This window comes from Falco naumanni, chromosome 6 (genome assembly GCF_017639655.2).
Source record: "Falco naumanni isolate bFalNau1 chromosome 6, bFalNau1.pat, whole genome shotgun sequence".
NCBI lineage: Eukaryota > Metazoa > Chordata > Aves > Falconiformes > Falconidae > Falco > Falco naumanni.
Genome location: NC_054059.1, coordinates 59,122,817 through 59,137,868, shown reverse-complemented (window position 1 = coordinate 59,137,868; position 15,052 = coordinate 59,122,817). Strand labels below are relative to the sequence as shown.

Here is a 15,052-nt window from a genome sequence, read left to right as displayed (position 1 = left end):
TTTAATCAATATGCAAGTCATGTCAAAGTAAAACTAAGTTTTGTTTGAATTTAGTTGATATGAATAAATAAACATGAAAGTAGTTGGTTATATTATAATAACAGTTTTATCACTGCCTAAAAGTGCCTAATATTTGAGAGGTACTATAAATTGTATTTGATTTTTATTTGATGGCTAATGCTGATATTTCAATGTAAGAAGAGAGAGAGAAAAGCACAATCAAATAACGTGTTATGGAAGAAAAGTAAAAACCAATCTGAAATGACAAATATAAATTGAAAAAATGAGACAAAACTAAGAACGAAGAAAGTAAGTCCTCGTAACTTTAGAGTCTATAAAGTATCACTGCTACAACTTGCTTGTATGACCCTATATATACCTCTTATTTATCAGCCAGGTTAAATGAATGTCCAGCAGGAAAAGATGCCATTCAAGGATATTTATGGATGGCTAAGTGAAGAAACTAGGATTTAATTTAGGAATACTTGCACAATGGATATATTCTCTCAACTGAATCTTATGTTAAGGCTCAGCTCAGCTTGGGGTTGTTACCTTTTTCTTTAGTCATAGTCGAAGCCTTCATTTCTTTTCCTTTTGAATGGTCTGGAAAAGATAACAAACACAATAATTGAAGGAGAAAGTTAGTAATATAAGTATACACTGTGCCCATCAGTACTGTAACAAGCATGCATAACACCATATCAAACAAATGCAAAAGAGGTAAGTGTTAAGAATTAGAATTTTTGTTCACTTCAATAAAAGGCTCAACTTAAGATTTGAAAGCAAACAAAAACTAATTCCCACTAAATTAGCTGGTAAAGTTTCTGTGGTTCAAACCATGCACTCATTCCTGTGCAGCTTATCGTTTCAGCCTGCCATGTGAATTCAGTAACAGCTCTGCTACTAATTCACTCAGAATAGACGAGCATTCCTGCTGCAGCATTGGCTGTGAAGATCAGGCAGTGGTTAAAGAATAACACAGTAAGGGTTATGATCTTATTATCTCTGAATTGTATCAGACACTGCTCTTTCAATACATCAGATCTATTAAGTGAGAGGAAGCTACGTTTAGCTGCATGTCACCAAAAGCTTGTAATTCAAAATATATCAAAACTGCACTGAGATACCAGCAGACCCTTTCATGAGGTTGACTGGTTATTTCCCAACCACATAATGATAAGACATTACCCTTTTCCTTTAAAGCTGCTGGAGGCTTCACATCTTTTCTTTTAACAGTGTCTAAAAAGAAACATTTCATATTTTTCGCAAGTCAGTTTAGAGAAATAAGATGACACTTGAAAAAGAAAGCAAGTCAAACAATTTGTTATGTAGAGAGCAAAAAAGACATGATAATTAAATGGATTTAACAGCACAGAAATAAAGAACAGGACAAAACAACGAGGTCATTCATTCATCTTTTAAACTTGAATATACAAAATAATAAGATTTCAGTATGTCATTAGTTTTTTCACATTTTGAGGAAACAGTTAAACTGTCTTTCAAGTAGGCAATGAAGAATAATAACTTACAAAGAGGAAATAAATTCTATAGAGAGGTTGACATCAATGGACTTTTCTTTTGCGAAACCCAAATAAAAAATTAATCCACACTGACAGAATTAAAATATTAGGAATACTGGTCTTGAAAGCCAGAGGCTGCTGATAAAGGTAAGTGGGAGTTTTCTTTATTCAGGAGTGACAAAAGGACCGGTTACTCATTCAGGATTCCATTATCCTTTTAATATCAAAGAGGCCATATGGGTATTGCCTGTGAACAGGATTTCACTTCCTGCATATATATAGCCTTTTAAAATCACAGGCAGGCTGAGTATAAAATAAGAGCAGTGCTCATCCTTTGAATGTGTGCTTATATATCTTATGTCACAATGAGTAGTCCAAGATTGTAATTGTATCTTTAATTTTTCTGCTGTATATGATAAAGTATTAAAGGAGATGACAAAAACCACTGATATTCTAGTTCTCTCTTTCTTTATCTGACAAGGCAGAACAAAAGACAAAAGAAAATCCAGTTGGCTAAGCACAAATGAAGGAAAACTAGGATCTTGTTGTGGTGCCCAGGTGAGACGCATGGACTGACAACAGCAACAGAGGAGAATCCTGAGCCCCAAGTTATACCCTGGCTTCATTCCATGGAGTTTTCACAAGGAATAACGCATTCCTCCCAGAACTACCTCACTTTGCTGTATGACTACTCAGTACTCTACACTATGCCAGCCATGATCTGGACTGCATTGAATATCACCTTCTTCCAAAAAAGTGGGAATTTGTCACAATTTGGACCTCAGATGTGCCTTTATAGCTCAGGAAGCATGCATAGTTCTGCTAGCCTTTGCTGTTCCCCTGAAGTTTTTGAGCTGTTTCAGTACTCTTCAGAAAGTCATCAGTGGCTGTGAATCCTTTAATTCTTTGTATCAGTGGTCCGTACATGTCACATTGCAACAAATAGGGTTTTCTCCAAATAGACACTATCAAACAGTCCATGATCTCTGTGTGCACAGCTATCAGGCCAAGCTCCTGCAACTGAAAAGATTGGAGACATATATGTCTATGTTGACAGTAAATTAGGAAAAAATCCTGACTTCTTTCAGTCATCCTCAAACAGCTGGATCTGTCAGTAGTCTCAGACAGTCTCATTCTTAGTCAACCACATTCTTGAACCATAGCCACATGAACCAGTTTTAGTCTAGGTTCCCTGCAAGAAAGTCACCACTGTAGGATTTAGACAACTTGTTTTTGGCAGACTAACATCCAAAAGTGGTATAAAAATCCATTTTGGTGTTTCCCCCAGGATGCAATTTCAAATATCTGAATTTAAAAGAAGCCTAGGTAGTTACTAGTGACCCTACAGGGGATCTGTAAAGCACAAATCTTGTTAAAAACAGTATCATGGGTGAAATGATCTAAACATGAACCAGGATGGGTCTGGTTTTCCATCTTGGTATATTCCTACTGAAGATCTGTTTCTAGCATTGAATAGCTGTTCTGATATTCAGCTTTGAACTTCTTAATTTCTGCACTTACCTTTTTCCTTTGACCCCTCTGGATTATTGGGATTTTTTCCTTTCAGGGAATCTGTAGGGAGATAATTATGATTTTGAAACTTAGAAGATAGGACTGCCCTTCTATATTTAAAAGAAAAAAACCCCAACAAATACTTAAAGAGTAAGACTAAAATTATGAACATAAATGGATGCAACCTTGACCTGTCTTTACATTCTGTCTAGTGACCACCTTGTATTTTTTGAGGTGCAATAATGTTAGTAGCAAATTCAAGAGCAGAAGTTACTATAGATCACTCTGTCTTTAGAGATCTCACAGAAGGAAGAAATTGGAAAGGAGAGGGGGAAATGCAAGTAATGACATAGGATTAGAAATTCTTAGGGCTGTATCCAAAACTTCATGCAGACAGAAAGGATTATTCTGTTTTCTCTGATGGTCTGAAGCCAAATTTTTTCCTCAGCCTCTCAGGAAGCATGCATTCAGAGTCAGCAAGCACAAGAAAAGCACACAGTATGTTGTAAATAACTATTTTTTTTTAAAAACCAATAGACTCTTTGACCTCTTAAGTGTATGTACCAGGGAAGATTAGGAGGATAGTTTTTTCCAAACTGAGGAAGTAATTTCATAGCCTTATGAAAGTATGTGGTTTGAGTGAGATAATATCATAGTTTTCAGGGTGCTGAGTAAACCCAATTGCACTACATCTGACAGGATATAGCACCTAAGGATCTAGAAAAAACATGCACTTTATTCCAAATGAAAGTTAACCGAATCTTCAGTAAAACAGATAAAGCTAAGAGAAGATCCTTTCCAAAATAAGTTTAACTTTGATCATCCTCCTGGCTGCCATGGTGCCAGGAAGCAATCCCACTTATCCATCTGGCTTTAAGTGCGAGTTGTAACAGAAAAAGTACACTTCCAGAGTGGCTGAAGCTGTTAGGGAAATCACACCATTCAGGGACAGGTACTTAAATTAGGAGCTTGGTCTTCACAATAGCAGGTGGACTTCTTCAGGGGATTGAGAAAAAATTTGCAGTGTGAAGACTGAAACCTTTTGAAGAAGCTTTTATGTTGACTGTATAGGAAGCCTTGAAACAACAGCTACCCAACCTGACCATTTTACTCTGTGTGTAAATTTATGATCTCAAAGACCAGCAGTCATTGTTACAGCCACAGGCACAAGCCATTGCCTTTGCCCTTGTAGACTTGCTGGCATGTGCCCATGAGGGGCTTTTTTTTGTCACCTCTGTAGCAGATGTCCCTGAGATTTCCTGTGATTTGTAGCTCCTAAAGCAGCTTCAGTAGTTTTGACCATTAAAACTTTTGGATAGAGCTATCAGTGCAGGGCACTTTCTGTGGTATACTGACTTCCCTACCGAGCCAAGGCTACTGAGATCACCAGTCCTGTTCCCCTTCCAGGGAGCAGGCTTTCATCTTCAGGTGTTTAAACAGGGACTCACTAAAGACTTTTCAAATTTCTGCTCTCAATGGACCACTTTCCTGCTGGTCCCAGAAGAGGTAAAACATAAAGTTGGCTTAAAGCCAACATTCACTTTGCTGCTTTCTTCTGCATCCTGCTCCAGGGGTGAAGATGAGTCAGGTTAGGAAGATGGTGTGGAAAGATGGAGCATCAGCAGTGTGTGAACTCTTCAGGATAAAGATGTAGTTCTCACGCAAATGACAACAACAAATCAGTACATAGAAATAGGAGGAAGTATTAACAGAACACACACTGCATTTCTGTAGGTGAGTCTCACAACATAACTTTCTACTTTTAAAGAAAAAAAGGTGTATTATAAGTTAAGGTAAAAAATACTACAGGCAAGATGTTACTTCCTTTTACTTCTACCTCAAATGAAGCACAAGCACTGCATGGCAAGTGCAAATCAGCACATTTGTTTCTTAAATGACAATGTGCTATTATGTATATGGCAAGAAAGAAATACACACTACTGACTTATTTTCCCCACCAATCTGTGTATAAAAATAAATAGGGTTATTATCCACACATAAGTGACATAAGGAAAGATGCAAAGATATCTCAAAACATGACAGAAGCAAACAAGAGGGAAAAAAGGAATATTTGTTTGGAAAACAAATCATGGAACACCGGGTAAGAGTGGATTTAGATTACCTATAGAGTACAAATACTGTCACTTAATAACTCAGCATAGTGCACTTGTAGCAAATTTCTTAGAAAAATTAAGTGAGGAGTTACATATGATGTATCATGAGCTTTTAGTGTCACTGTAAAAGACTCTGGATGAATGAGCTTCTGCTCTGATTAGCTGGGTAAGACATTTACCAAAAAAACACATGGCAAATTATACCTGAGGGTTTAATTGACCTCACATTATTTGAATATACTTATGTTAACAGAAAATCAGCTTTTATATTCATTATTGTAAGTGGGTTTCTTCAGGAAAAAGCTGAAAAGCCAGTTATAAATTCAGAAGGATTCTTGAGATGTCCTTTATCACAAGACAATGGAAATTATATTCTTTCAGTGTTCTTCTTAATTACTGCCAATAAAATTAAACTCTAAGATTAAGGACATTTATTCAGGTCATAAAATAGATAAGGTAACATTGTAAGGTTGTGATCTACAGGGTATCCCAGCAGTAATTCCCATGTTTCAGGGTTTAATTTTTCCTGTCCCTGCTTTAAGTAAAAACACTTGTTTTTACTTAAGGACATCATCCTTGTTCATTCAGACTTAGCCTATCCTTCAAAAAGAATGAGGTCTCTTTTATTGCATAAGGTTCCAGGCAAACATTAATCATCACAAGTATTTAACACCTCATCTAAAAACGCTCTTTTATTTGGTTTTACATGAATAGTAACAAACTCCCAAGCTACCTAATTAGCATGCATATGCAGTCTTAAATATCCTTACTTTCCTGTGTCCTTCAATATATTTTTATTTGCCAGAAACATCCACTTCAGGAAACAGTTTGTAAGACACCAAGTTGCAAACACTGAAAAGAAGCCCCCAGTAACTTGGTCAAACTTTACAGAGGCCCACTGAAGAGGCTTGAAGAGGTCATGGAGAGGGGAAAGAGTGGCATGCAAGAAAGGCTTTGATTAATTTGTGAGTTACAGTTTGGGCAAATATGGTGACTGAAGTAGGGGATTCATAGTGCTAAATATATGTTTATGCAGCAGAGTAATTCAGAATGCAATAGGGAAAGCACATAGCCCAGAAAGGCACCAAGATTTCTAAGGGTTTCTCCCACACAGCATTATAAATTCTTCCTATGGAGTCTTTCTTTGCTGCCAATATATTTTGGACCGAGCTATTCAGCTTGCTAATCGGTACCTGCATTTTTAGACACAGACACTTGAATTGTGCAAGTTTGATGTCTCTTATGGGAAACAGTCATGGCTGCGTCAGCCAGTGCTCTTGGAATCTGAGGGGCCAGGCTCAGCTGGGCTGGACATCAGTCTGCTGCAGGGGCTTAGGAGCCTGAGGTACATTTACAGCTGTATTCAGCATCGAGGAGTAGGTTGAGATCTTGCTTTTAGCAGCAGTAATGCATTGGGCATACATGACAGTATTACATGGGGTAAAGAAAGTGTTGTGAAGCTATAAATGGTAAGACTTTTGAGTAATATCCTGGAATTTTTACAGATGTTTTTGCTTTGTTTTCCTAAAATGTAGGAAATTGGGATATAACAGAGCCTGTACTTGATGTTTAAATTCAATTCCTGCCTACCTCTTTCTGAAGGCTGGATGGAGGAGGTCTAACCTGCTCTTTCATGTTAGAAGGACTTGCTAATAACTTAGTAAGTTGCTGATCTATTGAGCATGAGCCCAGGAGATCAAAAGCGGTGCTGTGGGAGCACCCACCAAAGGACGCGCTACAGAAGCTTGTTCAGGGATGGCAAACCCCTTTCCACTGGTTCTAAAGAAACTCTTGCCAAAGAAGAAAAATGTTTTGGGTCTTTTCTCCCTTCTTCTTCGCCCCCGCCCCTTCTCACTGCCATCAGTAATCCTTTGAAAGGAGCAGGCTGAGCATACCTGCTCCATTTAAAGGAAGAGGGGGCGGAGCTGTTACTCAAGTGGCTCCTTTAATTTTTCAGCACAACTCCATTAGGGAACAACAGATTATAGACAATCTGTGAAGAGGGCCATGGGACCCCAGGACAGTTTGGATATACACTTCTGATTCAGATAAGTAAGCTTATGCAAATGGGGCATGTGTACATTGGGAGTAAGCTACACAGGATTTGCAGATTATTATAATTTAATTTTAATTTGTGTATAAAGAAGTGATTAATTAGTGATTACCCAGTTAAACAAGAGTGAATGAACAGCTTCCAGGGTTTTGAAAATGTGTCTAGCAATAAGATTATTCCTCCTTCTCTTTTAGATTTTTGTTGCATCTTTCCATAGTGCTTGAACTAAACTCTTCATGCAGTTCTTCATTTGAAATAGCATATAGTGACTATAGTTTAGAATAAATATTAAAATGTCTGTGTATATGGTAGATTTTTTTATTCTGAAGAACCTAAAGAACATGTCAAATAAGACTTATCCATAAACCACTCCTCCTTTCAAATACAGCTATCTCTAGAAAAGAGGAAAGCAGTAAGATGGGTAAAAAGCACCCAGCAAAATAGTGGGTGAAAGGAAGTTCAGATGAGCTAACCATCTACTCTGACCAAGTTTAAGAGAGACATGGGAACTGTTTGATAAAATATAAGATTCAGACCAATTCTCATGTTGCAGGTAGGTGGCTGAGTGGATGAAGCCATGGGTTTTTAACTATAGCTTTTACAGAGTCCAGAAAGCACATTACCCACTCATATGCTCATAAATTCTACTCTTTTCCTATTATATCCACAGATTTACACAAGCATTCAGTTCAAACTTTGTTAAGTGGCTCCTATTAAACAATTTGTGTTGTTCGGAAGAGTAAGTTGTTAGGAAAATTCTTAACTATTACTCATAGTGGTTTTATGATATTTATTTGATTGATTTTGAGACTTCTGAATGTTAACTAGATCACAATATTTTATATATGTCCTTTCCCCCCTTTTTTTCATGCTATAAATCTTGTAGAATATTCTAACCAATTAAATGTTGATTGGTTAAAATCTACAATGGAAAAGATTTATAATAGATTATTTTAAAATGAAAACCCTCATTCTACTTTGTGTGGTTTTCAAGACATTTTATGTTTTGTTGTGTATTCTTACCTTTATCTTTTAAAGCTGTAGGATTCTTTTCTTCCTTCTCTTTAGCAGGTTCTGTAAAAATAATTTATTAATCTTCAAGCTAGAGTAGTAAAAGGTTAACATCTAGTACCTCTGGGCTAATGATTGATTGAAAAATCAGCGGTTTCTAACTAAGCCCTGATACCAATTAAATGTACAGCACAATGGTTTTTCATCAGTTTTAGCATGTTCACACAGTGAAACCATGAACTTTTCTTTAAGTGTGATGAAAGAACAGATCACTCACAACTTATTTCACTTTGCAGCTTGTAATAACAAACATTAACTACTGTTCCTAAATTCTGCATCTAGACTTCTAAATTTTCATACAGATGCTTCATATTACCAAGGCTCTATTTGCACTTCTGATCCAGGTAATGCCAATTAAGTTTTATGATAAATTTACTGAAAAAATATTATGCTTATAAATTCCTGACTAAACTGTACCATAAAACCAAAATGGCCAATGCAATGCAAGATTTTTTCCTTGATGCACATAATCTTGGGGTTTTATACAATTTTGTCCTGCCATGTTACCTTTATCTTTTGTAGCAGCTGGAGATTTCAATTCTTTCTGTTTTCCAGGATCTGTAAAAGAAGTATTCACATTGATAAAGTGACAATCAGAAGCCATAACTGAGTGAAACTATGAGGTTTAATCATAAGAGAGAATGAGGCATCTAGATCGTATGAGAGACTGTGACTGTGTATTGGAAGAAACAGTGAAAACTGGAGTGATTGGGAGAGTTGTATGGAACACAACAGTTTCTGTTCAAAGAGTTCAGTCCACAAAATGTGTTTTATCAATTTAACTATGAAACCTATAAAATTTGCAAGCTTCAGCTTAATATGAGAGAAGGATAGTTTTTCAACTTTTTTAACCAGAAAGGATAAAAGTGACCCTTTGCCAATTTTGCCTCAGCAGACCTGGCTGTGGCCTACTTCCCTCATCTGGGATTGTCCATTATTGCTGAGTCAGTCCAAGGGCCTTCTTATTGAAGCTATTCTTTTCTAGGGGTCAGATGTGTATTAAATTGAGGGAGCAACACAATAGTGACAAATAGGAGGATGAAGAAGAGTTCTTTTTATTCTGCCTACAGCCAAGTAGTGAAGAGGGCTAGGCCACACCATCCTTGACAGATACTCTATGAGGAAGAGCGGTCCCCTGTGAAAGGCACAAGAAAGTATTTGAACCAGACAGAAAACAAGAATTCTGTTTCAGGCAAAACGTGAGATCATCATTCCAGGTTGATGAAATTGAATTCTTCAAATCTTTTGCTACTAAAATTAAAAAAATAGATAAACCTGTCTCAAAACAGCCTAGTCACAAAGAACAGAGACATGGATTTTGAATTCTTGCATGTTAAGTGAGTGTTTTAACCATCTGAATACTGGTTACATTAATTTATACATGTCATCTGACAAATACTAATTAACAGATATTTTCTGCAAAAAATTAATACAATGTTCTCCATCAGATATGAAGCAAATATTCTTTACATTGAGAAATCCTGGCAATTCAGTGCCAGAAGGTCTTAAAAAGCTCTTTCAGAAGACCGTCTTGGTTTCCACATATAGGATAAGAGGTCAAGACTCCTAATGAGGAGGAGGTTGTGTTTAGCATAGATATGAAAATTGCATTAGCTACAGTGGGTAGCTGGAGTGATAATTGTTTACTGCCTTAAGCACACGCAATGCACAAATTGTTGCTTTTGTTATAAAAGCATGGAAAATATTCAGTAGTAATTTATCATGGTATCAATAAAGCTTGTTCAGGATTTAGTATTTGACTCTGTAAGTCAAACTGAGTTCATGGTGAATCTGAATTGAAGGAATCAAGAAATAATAAAATTTTATTCATGGTAGAAATAACCATCAAGTGGAAAACCTTAATTTACTGTTGACATTGAAACTCCTGCTCTGTTGGGGCTGACGTCAAAGGATGAATGTATCATTATTTTTCTCCTTCTATATTGTGTTTCTAAAAAGGCAATACTTCCAGACAATATAATTTTTGAAGTAGAAGACTTGGAAAAGGAGTTAGTTGAACAAGGTCAAGAGTGTAATTTTATTGTAATAAAACTGTCTCTTTCCATCCTCACCACATCCTAGATATCTGCTTCAGAAGCTACCTCTGCTCTCCTGCTTCTGCCTTCAGGTTTTGTACTCACCAGTTTATGATTCAGTCACTAACTTTCCAAATGAGAAAAAAACCCAGTGTACTGCAGATGTCTGTGAAGCATATACAGTGGAATTAAGTATCTCTAATAGTCCTAATAAAAAGTCAACACCAATTTTTAAATACTAAGTTAATGACAGAGATCTGTCATTAACACAAAACTCAGTGAGAAGACTGAAAAACTAGTCTTTCTGTGCTCATGAATAACAAAAATTTCTCAAGAGAATTTCCATGTTCAGTGCAATGGTCTCTACAACCAAAAAACAAGAGAATGGAAGACACACAACTTTTTTTTTTTTTTTTTTTTTGTGTATGATTCACAATTCAAATAAAGATTTTTGATTAATACAAGAATACAAGTAACACAGCTAAATACTACACTTTTACGCCTTTAGCAAAATATTTTAATGCACAATAGAAACCCTTTACTTTCAGGTTCCTGCCTGTAGGAACACAAATGGAGTTGTGTTGTGCACCTCCATTATTAAGAACATAGTTACCCAATGTTACTCCAATGATGCATTTGGAAAAAAAAAAATTAAATAGTTCTGAACTGAAAGCTTAAGTCATTAGTGACAAAGCTTGAAGTCCTACCTGGCTCCCAAACACAGAAACCTTTAGCAAGGTGTTTCAGAGATAGTTGTCACCTCCAGGAGAAAAAATGGCTTTTAGGATGGTATGGCATGTGACACACATGCTGCTGCTGAATTTAAAAAACAACCCAGGACTGACCTGGAAGGGGAAAATTAAAGTCCAAATAAACACCAGCCGTATTCTGTAGGACTGAACTTGCTGAGGTCTGTTAGACAGTCTGCCGTAACTGCAAAATGACTTGTAGCACAGATCTCATGACAAGAGCCTAGTGTTACTTGCTCTGTACTGATTTGCAGTGTTAAGTTCATACTGACATCAGAATACATAACTGAGACCTGTAGCAGGTGTGGAGAGAATTTTGTGTGTAAAATAATAAATATAAGCTTTATAAATAGCTTTTTTGTGATGACATTACACAAGTGTCTTCCTTTTTTCGAGGAAGAATACACAGTACTAGGGTGAAACTGGCTTAAACAGACTAGAATATCTCAGCATATCCATTATTACTATTATCTTCTTTGTTCTATTAGTTCTAGTCTGTCTAATCAACCATAACCTGTAATTCTGACTAGCAGCAGGAGCTTTTATAAAGTTTGGGGTTTATTTTCATTGACGTTGCTTTATCAGTTATGGGGAGAAGCAATATGTAAAACTGTACTTACTTCCTTGTTTCATCTTTGGTTTATCTAAGGAAAAACAAGAGAAGGAAAGCAAAAGTGAAAAGAGGAAAGAGAAAGGAAATATTAGAATACATGTTCATATAGGAAATTATTTTTAATATAATCAGCTAATGCAAATATAGCTAAATATATATTGTCTCTAAGTGCTTAAATATATCTTGAAAGTGATTTCCTCTCCATTGTTGCATGATTTCTGTGTATATGAAAAAAGTTTATCGTTCCCACCTAATACCTTGGAGACATGCAACAGGACCATTAAAAAACCCAGCCTCATATGACCTCCTTATCTGATGGTAATTAACTCCTTTTGTAGTACTATTAGATATCACAAGAAAAAATCTTTTTTTTTTTTTCCTCATTTAAGTAATAATTCTCCATTGCCTTAATAATAGGGAGTAACTCCTTGGCAACCATCTGACATATGTTTATGTCTTTTTTTTTTTTTTTTTAATAGGACAAAGAGTTAAATTACTGTCTTCTTCTAGATATTTCTGGCAGTTCTTTGCCTTCTTGCTCTCCTTTTAACAGTTTAAAATGTTACTTGCAACTTTGCTTTACTACTAATAAAAGATAAGTGAACTGACATGTTGCTACAACCTTTTAGTCCATTTCCAGACCATGGGGATTTGAGGTCAAAGCTGCAATAACATGTTTGATCACTAAAACCTTTAGGTTTGAAACAATGAAGCTATGTCTTGTTTGCTATAGAAATAAAGCCACCAACACTCCAGATTTTCTGCAAATTTCCTTATATTTAGTTTTTTTCTTAAATTGCAAATCCTAATTTTGACAAGGTCTGAATCCCTCTACTTTTTGACGTGTATTCTGATGTACAACAGCTAGCAGAGCAAATGATTTCATCTCTCAGTCTAAAAGGCTCAAACATCCTTCTCAGTTCAAAAACTACTTCCAGGTCATTTCATACTCACACTCATTAAGAGAGTCGGCACCTCTCCTCAGATTTTCCAGATACCTGGAATCGGTGAATTAGGTGCAGGTTTCACTCAAAACATAACTCAGAGCTGCTTTCATCACCTTGTATTTTACTCTTCCATGAGAAATATAAACACAGGCTAATACTGAACAAACTTCCTGAAATTTTCTTTTGGCTCATTTGTCTTTGAGTAATCAATGAGTTGGGAGTAACTCTATACATACAGCGTACAGAAATGAGAAGCAGAGGCAATTGCTGTCTGAAAGTGTTTATGTTTGCTTCTGTGCAGCAGAGGAATGGAGGTGCTGCCAGTGCCTGGAAGGAGCTGCAGAAATAGTCGCAACAGACATTACACATTGCTCTATTCCTTTAGCTTGCAGAAACTAGATGGCTGCTGGCATGGGGAGATAGTGCTTGCTGCTGCTGACTGCTGTCTTGGGAAACACTTTGTCCCTCTTTCGAGCCCCCTGGGTATCACAACCGGTGGTTTAGGAATCCCTGCTCAATGCCAGCCATGTGAAACTATGGTGTGTACTGCTCAGTCTGTGCTCTTTAGGGCACAGTTAAAATATTTTGCAGATGAAGGCTCATCTAATGGTGGCACATTGTGGAAGGGACAAATCTTACAGCAAACAGAACTTCATTGCTGCATGAGATAGCCAAATGGAAAGGAAGCAGTGCAGATGGCTGGGAAAACACTTGTGTGGCAATGGGAAATAGTGTTGAGATACCCAGACTAACAATGACTGAAATCTAGGCCAAGGCCCACCTAATTATAACATTTTCCATGACAACTAACAAGCAGCTGACAGCTGCTGCAGGGTGCCTGTGCTGGCTTGGGTAATGCTGAGTAAAGCAGGAGCTGAGAAACTGGAGAAAAGAAAGAGATAATATCCCAACTGACCAAAGCTACATTAATAAATGTCTTACACCTTATTCTAAAGTTTACTGGCAAGTTTGGAAAAACTCCAGTGTAATAGGACTGAAAATGCCAAATTCATCATCCCAGCTCTAATTGTCAATCTGAGCATGAGTAAACATAAAAATCACCTTGGTAGAGAGTTAGTAACAAAACACAAGAGATTAGGATATGTATTGTACAAAGGAAGTCAGGGCTGAGAAGCTTTAGGAATTTATGCCAGCATTTTACTACTTTGCTCCTTACGGCACTAGCCTAAAAAAGCATGGATCACTTTTAACAAATGTGCAAGAAGCAAGTATGCAGGATATAATGCCGAAAGTAAAAGTTATAATAAATACAAGTGTATCTAATGGGAAAAGGCACATCTTTGTCTAGATGCTTTAAGGCTCCAATCCTTTTCGTGTTCACCATCATCACTCAATGTCTTGAGTTTTGTTTTAGCCTGGGTGTACACTGTCCCTTGATATTCTTGCTTGGGAAATTGAATGTAGACTTTGTTACCTTCTGAACTATGTGCCCAACACATGCAGCTGTCATATCCTTTCTTCTGGTGTTCCCACTTCCAGACATTCCTACTCATGCCTCATTCATACCAATTCTAAGCTTTTTGCAAAAAACATCTACATGTTCTGATCTCAAGAGCTTTTGAGTTTCTCTGCAGTAGACCTTCGTGGCTCTTCATGGGGCTAATGTTTCATTTGGGATAAGAAAGGCAGCTCAGCTACCTTGAGGGAGCCTCCACTCCTTTACCTTGTTGCAAGTCACTCTCTAAGACTGAATAGTAAAGGCTGATCCCTGCCCAGGCTACAGGGGCAGGAAGCCTCTTGCAAGATTTGTGGGATCCAAAGTCCCAGCACAGGACCTTTAAGCTGAAGTGGGCAGCTTATTCACCTGAAGCTTTTTGTGGGGTTGCAGTTTTGTGGAAGTGGAACAAAGCTAGATTCCCAGTGGAAATTCCCTGTTGCTCTGATAAAAACAGCAGAGCCTTGACAAACACTAGCAGTGCAATGGATTTAAATGTTGTTGTCATCCAGCTGTCTGGATCTGAGGTTTTTGTTTTTATGCCATTGTCTTTTAAAAGATAGAATGCCAACATTGTTTTTTTACCTTGCTCTGCTGCCTTTTCTTGTTGCCTTGCTCTTGTTGCTTTTTCTTCCTTCTTTTCAAGTACAGCTGCAAAAGAAAGATAAGGTTTAAGTAAGATTTCTAGTCAGAAGTGTTGCTTCAACAGAAAAAGCTTTTCTTGAATCTTTACAGATGACTTTGAGGCAAGTGATTTGCAACCATGAGATACCTACCCTGCACACACACACTTCACACACCCCCTAATACATGACTACATAGTCAGTATTTCTTACCTATCTTAAAAAGAAAAAAGGAAAAGCAAACAGGAACTATTTACTTTCTGAAAATAAATGGCAGCATTGTCTTCTAGATCTCAGGTGGAACAGAGACTAAACTGCAGTGCATATCACATAACTTAGGAGAGAGCAAAGCAAGCAG

The 15,052-nt window shown here is 37.0% G+C and overlaps 1 long non-coding RNA gene across 1 annotated transcript; it reads right to left on the bottom strand.

Annotated features, from left to right (window-relative positions):
• Nucleotides 1-1,193: 1,193 nt before the first annotated feature.
• LOC121089838 lies at nucleotides 1,194-14,703 on the bottom strand. Its single transcript, XR_005828396.1, has 6 exons — nucleotides 14,657-14,703; nucleotides 11,676-11,699; nucleotides 8,778-8,828; nucleotides 8,223-8,273; nucleotides 3,042-3,092; nucleotides 1,194-1,239 (listed from the first exon to the last, which is right to left on the bottom strand). It is a non-coding gene; the product is annotated as an uncharacterized LOC121089838 (long non-coding RNA).
• Between the last annotated feature and the right edge of the window lie 349 nt (nucleotides 14,704-15,052).